Source organism: Pteropus medius, unplaced genomic scaffold (genome assembly GCF_902729225.1).
Source record: "Pteropus medius unplaced genomic scaffold, Ma_sr-lr_union100, whole genome shotgun sequence".
NCBI lineage: Eukaryota > Metazoa > Chordata > Mammalia > Chiroptera > Pteropodidae > Pteropus > Pteropus medius.
Genome location: NW_024347791.1, coordinates 12,769,267 through 12,775,264, shown reverse-complemented (window position 1 = coordinate 12,775,264; position 5,998 = coordinate 12,769,267). Strand labels below are relative to the sequence as shown.

At 39.1% G+C, this 5,998-nt stretch overlaps 2 pseudogenes; one reads left to right on the top strand and one right to left on the bottom strand.

Moving 5' to 3' along the window:
* The first annotated feature begins 839 nt into the window (after positions 1 to 839).
* On the top strand, positions 840 to 958 carry LOC120615254 (uncharacterized; annotated as a pseudogene).
* Positions 959 to 4,613: 3,655 nt separating this feature from the next.
* On the bottom strand, positions 4,614 to 4,732 carry LOC120615327 (uncharacterized; annotated as a pseudogene).
* Positions 4,733 to 5,998: the final 1,266 nt, after the last annotated feature.

Below are 5,998 nucleotides of genomic sequence, written 5' to 3'. Positions count from 1 at the left end.
TGATTTGGACCATATTTTCTTTCCCTTGTTGAAAACATCCAATATTTCCATACATTTGGGTTTCCACAGCTTACAAAGGGGCAGTGGGTTTCCTGCAACTACATACTATACCCAACTTTCTTTAGAAAGGTCAGACATTTTTTAACCTTGCTTTTGACTATTTTTTAAAAAATGCTTTAAGGGTTCCATACAATAAGTGGCAAATGAAACAAAGTAAGGCTTTATTTTCTCGTTTTCCCCCTTTTCAGTACTATATGTCAAAGGAATAGGGAGGAAGGCTTATCATACCAGTTGGTACCCCAAGGGTTGCTGCTGGGTCCTCCATAGTGCACCCATATCATCAAGGCCCTGAGGCACCCTGCACTGAGGAGCCTGAGGTAGGTAGGTGCCAAATGTCTTTTCACAGCCACCTCACGGCACGGGGTGCTGTAGGTTGCCTGGGTCTTCTTGGTGCTCCCAGGGCTCCTGGCCTTTAGAATAGCAAGAATAGTAGGACCAAAATCACGACCAGAGGTCTCCCACCTGGTACTGCACTACCATAAGTTCATTTCTACGAGCCTTACAATGTACACTTAAAGACTAAATGTAATTACTAAAAATAAAGTGAGAAAAAAAATCCCTTTACTAATTCCTGTATCAAATTACCAGAATGAAAATAAAAACATTTGTTCGATAAAACACATTGTCAGATGAAAACAACTTGCTTGCAAGATAATCTCAGTAATGTATATTTGTCACTATTTATATAATTTGTCTGGTGAGGAAATTTAATTAAATCTGAACAGCTTTGTCATTTTTTCAAACAAGTAGTTTCATTAGCTTAAAAATAGATAAGGCTAGTCAATGGCCATACCACCCTGAACACGCCTGATCTTGTCTGATCTTGGAAGGTAAGCAGGGTCGGGCCTGGTGAGTACTTGGATGGGAGACCATGTAGGAATACCGAGGGCTGTACGCTTTTAAAAAAATGGATAAGGCAGCCGAATTTAACTGCTTTTGGTTGCAGAAAAACATCTCAGACATTAACCTTCACCTTCCCAAATGTTAAGAGCACAAGATAAAAAGATAATCAAAGTATCTTCTCTTAACAAGAAACTAAGCAGCTATTGTCATCAAATCTATCTCTAGTACTGTTGTAGCTGCCAGCCCCCGATAGACACACGGACCACCAGAAATCAGTGAGTTATAGGAAACACACTCTTTATTCAGCCAGCTGGGTCTGCCAGGGGTATGTAGACCCCCAATTAAGCAGCCCCGAAATGTAGAGGTACAGGGTTTTTAAGCCCTAAACCCATTCTTCATTCTATTTGAACACACAAGTCTATTTTTCTTCTTTTTACTAATTGTCAACCCACAGGTCAGTTGTGCAAGCGGGGCGTACAGAAGCAGAAAGCTTATTGTTAGAATGTTATGTTCCCATGGGCGATAGCCAAGCAATAATTTTCCAGCCAGCACAGTACTAAACACAGGGACCCTCATAAATATAAAATTAAATTCTTTTTGAGAAATGGGTTTGTGATTTTAGGTATGTGGGATTTACATTTATTTGCTAAATGTTGTATAAAAATGTGTGGTTTTCACATCTTTATTTTCATACACAAGGGATTTCTTCATCATCTCAGCAAGTTCTCACACACAAAGGACAAGCTGGCTTCTTTGGCTAATTTCAGAAAAGGGCGCAGCCACATGTCATATGCTCTCGGTCTCTGTAAAATCTCCTTGGGTGACAATCTCTGTGTCCATCGCTGCCATAAGGTACTGAAAGCTTTGCTCTCCAAGTAGCTCCTGCTGTGTCTTAAGCTTCTCGTGGATGAACCTCTGCAGTGACACTGTGTGCACTGGATCCTTCAGGGCCAACATTTCTTCCCTCTTATCCTGTTCTGTGGGTGGTTCTTCATCTTCTGTTACTTTTGGTTCTTCAAGATGAGACATCAACATTCAGTCTTTGTAAGTTCCTGTTTCGAGATCTTCCATCATGACATCGTGTAGGCCCTCCACTGAAATGTTCATAATCCCACACAATTTATCTCGGATAACACCTGGGCTCCGGCGGAGGGTCAGCAGCTGGGGAGGCACAAGAGGCATGGGCAAAGACTGAGTTCTGTGGCGCCAGAGGGAGGCCTGGAGGGACAGCCGCCATTTTTCCTCTAATACTTAACTGTTATAAGTCTATTTAGATATCTATCTTCTGCCCATTTTGATAAGTGGTATTTTCTAGAAATATAACCATATCATCTACATTTTCATATTTATTGGCATAAAATTATTTATAATATCTTAATATATTCTTACTTACTTTAAATGCCTGGAAGTTCTCTAGTAAGATCTAAAGATCTAGATCTAAATTTCTAGTGAGATTAATCCTCTTCAGACCTGATATTTTTATATTTGTGCATTCTCTCTTTTTTTTTGGTTAGTCTTGTTAAATGTTTATCAGTTTTCAACAAACCAAACATTTTTGTAGTTGATTTTTGCTATGAGAAGCTTATTGTCTACTTCATTAATTTCTCCCTTTAGTTTTATTATTTCCTTCCTTCTGTTTCTTCGGGTTTATTTTATAGGTTTTTATCTTAACTTTTTGAAACTTCTGGTTTCAGCTGTGACATGTAAAGATCTGGGAATTCATCACTCTTAACCTTACATCAAGACAAAAGACATAAGGCTTAAACGGCACTAACCATTGGCTTAATCTAATTGACAATTTATACTATGCTCCAACCAACAATAGCAAAATATGAATTATTTTCAAGTGCATGTGGAATTTGCAAAGATATACCATATGCTGGGCCACAAAACAAATCTCAATACATTTAAAAGGATTGAAATCATTTAGACTATCTTTTAATTTATGGGTTATCAAAAAATGTAAGGCTAGACTTCATTATCCAAAAAGAGTCTCCGAATCCCCAAAACTATAGTATCTCTCCATACAGAAAAAAATGGCAAACCCACAATTATGTTTCTTTGTTTATGATAAGAGAACAAAATAATAATTTCACTCCTATATGTAAGTAAAAGAAAACTCCAAGAGGCTTAAGGCTGCCTGCTGCGGAGCAGTGCCGAGATCTCAGGTAGGTATACCTGACTGCTAGGAGAGAGCCCTGATAGTAAATAATGAGAATCCGTGCTACCAAACGAAGACCGAAGTGGGGTCTGTTAGGTGAAAGTTTCCTTCCTCCAAGGAAGCTGACAGGAGGGGAAACACCTGGCTTCAGGTCACTGATACCAACATCCATGACTGAATTAGTTTACTCCGAGTGAGGTCAAAGAAGAGCCCTGTCGCCTCTGGGAGGAGAAGTTAGAGCATGAATGGTAAAGAGGAGCAAGACGGGAGTAATGTGGGGGCCATGACCCCTGAACCTAGGACAAGGAAAGTGTAACTACCACCCCAATAAGGCGAGGAGGCCAGGCCTCTTCCACAGATTTAAATTTTGAGCTTGTAAATTTGAAATGTGTTGGATCTAATCAGTGTGATGTAAAAAAAAATCACTAAAAAAAAAACAAAAGAGGGGCACGGTTGGAGATGGGTGGGTGATTCAGAACCTGAAGCAGAGGACAAAGGACAGCTCCCTGCAGGAGGCAGAAGGAAATGTAGAGAAGACTTTCATCGCATCTATGACATGAAGAAGTGTGTGGAGGTCACCCTGCCCTCCCTGCCCCCACCTATTTCTAAACCTTGAGTAGGACTCAGGGCTGAAGAAGAAGAGACTTTTTTTTTTTTTAAAGCAAAGCCATGAATAAGAATTATGCTCAAACATGGCAGTATGGAGGGATCGAGTTTTCATGTCCACTCCATTTGCAGTACTTTACCCAGCAGCCTCACGCTTCCAGAATGGATCTGGATGAACTCAGACAATTAACAGTTGGCTTCGTTAAAGGAACCAGATTCTGCAAAAAGGGGTCCAAATGGTGAAACTTACAAATGGATGATTGGGAGAAGATAGAAGGAGAAAGATTTTCCCCAAGGTCACGAAGGCTTGGGCACGTGGGGTAGTCCTGTCAGCCTAGTTAAAAGGACATAAATATACCAGGCGGCTGTGAGAACAAGTTAAAGAGAATAAAGGAGTCACTTCTAAAATCCCTATGCTGCTCTAGATTCACTTTGTGTTGAAAGATATGGCTCTAATCTGAAATACAGACTATCTCTTTGCATTCTGTATCTGTTTGATGAACAACAAACAACAAAGCTGTTTAATAATTGTACCACCTCTACTTCCACTACCAAAGATGTTGTATTAAGCTAATCAGCAACCATCCCTCAGAAAGATGTGAATATGCATATCCTTGAGAGTATATGAGATTGTTTGTTTATCCAACTCCTGCCATCCTACATCTTACACTCAGTATTACTTTTTCTAAAACAAGTTATTAATCCTATTTTTGAATATTTAAAAATATGATCAGTAATATGAAGAACTTTACCAAAGTCTAGATTTAGGAATTAAGGGGACGTAGCAGAGATAGCTGGTTGTCCACCAGCCACAAGCTCCCTTCTCTGTATATGGTCATGAGCTACTTAACAACTGGGATACATTCCAAGAAATGCATTATTAGGCGATTTCATCATTGTGCTGACACCATAGAGTGCACTTATTTATTTATTTATTTATTTAGGCCTACAGCACCTGGTCTTCCTAGGCGGTTTCCCATCCAAGTATTGACCAGGCCTGACCCTGCTTAGCTTCCAAGATCAAACGGGATTGGGCTTGTTCAGAGTAGCATGGCCATAGACCTAGAGTACATTTAAACATATCTAGATGATATGGCCTACCACACGCAAAGGCTATACAGTATAGCCTATTGCTCCTACTTACAAACCTGTATAGCATATTACTTTTCTGAGTACTGCAGGCAACTAACTGTAACATAATAGCATTTGTATATTTAAATGTAGAAAACATACAGTAAAAATGTATAAAAAATGTTTAAATGGTACACCTGTATAGGGCCCTTACCATGAATGGAGCTCGCAGGACTAGAAGTTGCTCTGAATGAGTCAGTGAGTGAGCAGTGAGTGCATGTGAAGGCTTAGGACACTGCTATAGACTTTAGACTTTACAAACACTGTACACTTAGGCTACACTGAGTTTATTAAACAATATCTTTCTATTTTCAATAATAAATTAACCTTAGCTTACTGTAACATTTTTATTTTATAAACTTTTTATTTTTTAACTTTTCGACTCTTCTAATAACATTTACCTTAAAATACATTGTACAGCTGTATAAAAATATTTTCTCTGTATACTTTTTCTATAAGCTTTTTTCTATTTTAAAAATATTTTATTTTTCTTTTACTTTTTAAATATTTTTGTTGTTGTTAAAAATTAAGACACAAACACACACATTAGTCTAGGCTTACACAGGGTCAGGATGATCAATTTCATTGTCTTCCACCTCCATACCTATGACGTTGCTAGGCAATCAGAGTTTTTCAGCTCCATTGTAATCTTATGAGACCATTGTCATATATGCAGTTCCTTACTGACCATAATGTTGCTACACAGTGAATGGCTGCTATAGACTTTTGGCTGGGCTCCTGAGGGCTCTACTAGTGATGACATTTCCCAGTCCCTTTTTAATTAGGTGTGGTCATGTGACTGAGTTCTTAAAGAAGTGTATGTAGAAGTGACCTGTGCTACTTCAGCATCTGGGCCATAAGACAGGGATTTGCATGCCATATTCCCACTTCCTGCAAGATATATGCCTTTCGCCTGTGATCTGGCTTTCACTGTGCAGGCGAAGACTTGCTTTGACAAAGCAACAGGTTGCAGGGAACATGAGTCTCTGAGTGTGCATCTGAGCAGAGTAACTTGCTGCCCACCAGCCTGGTGTGCTCACTGAAGGGACATAACATGAAAACAATATGCTTCTATTGTTTTTAAACTACAGTATTTTGGAACCATTTGGTTATACTGCCTTAGCCTTTGACCAAGCTTATAAAGCAGATTTTAGCAAAAAGTAGAGTGACATGGCAGGTGGGAATTTTACTTTTCTC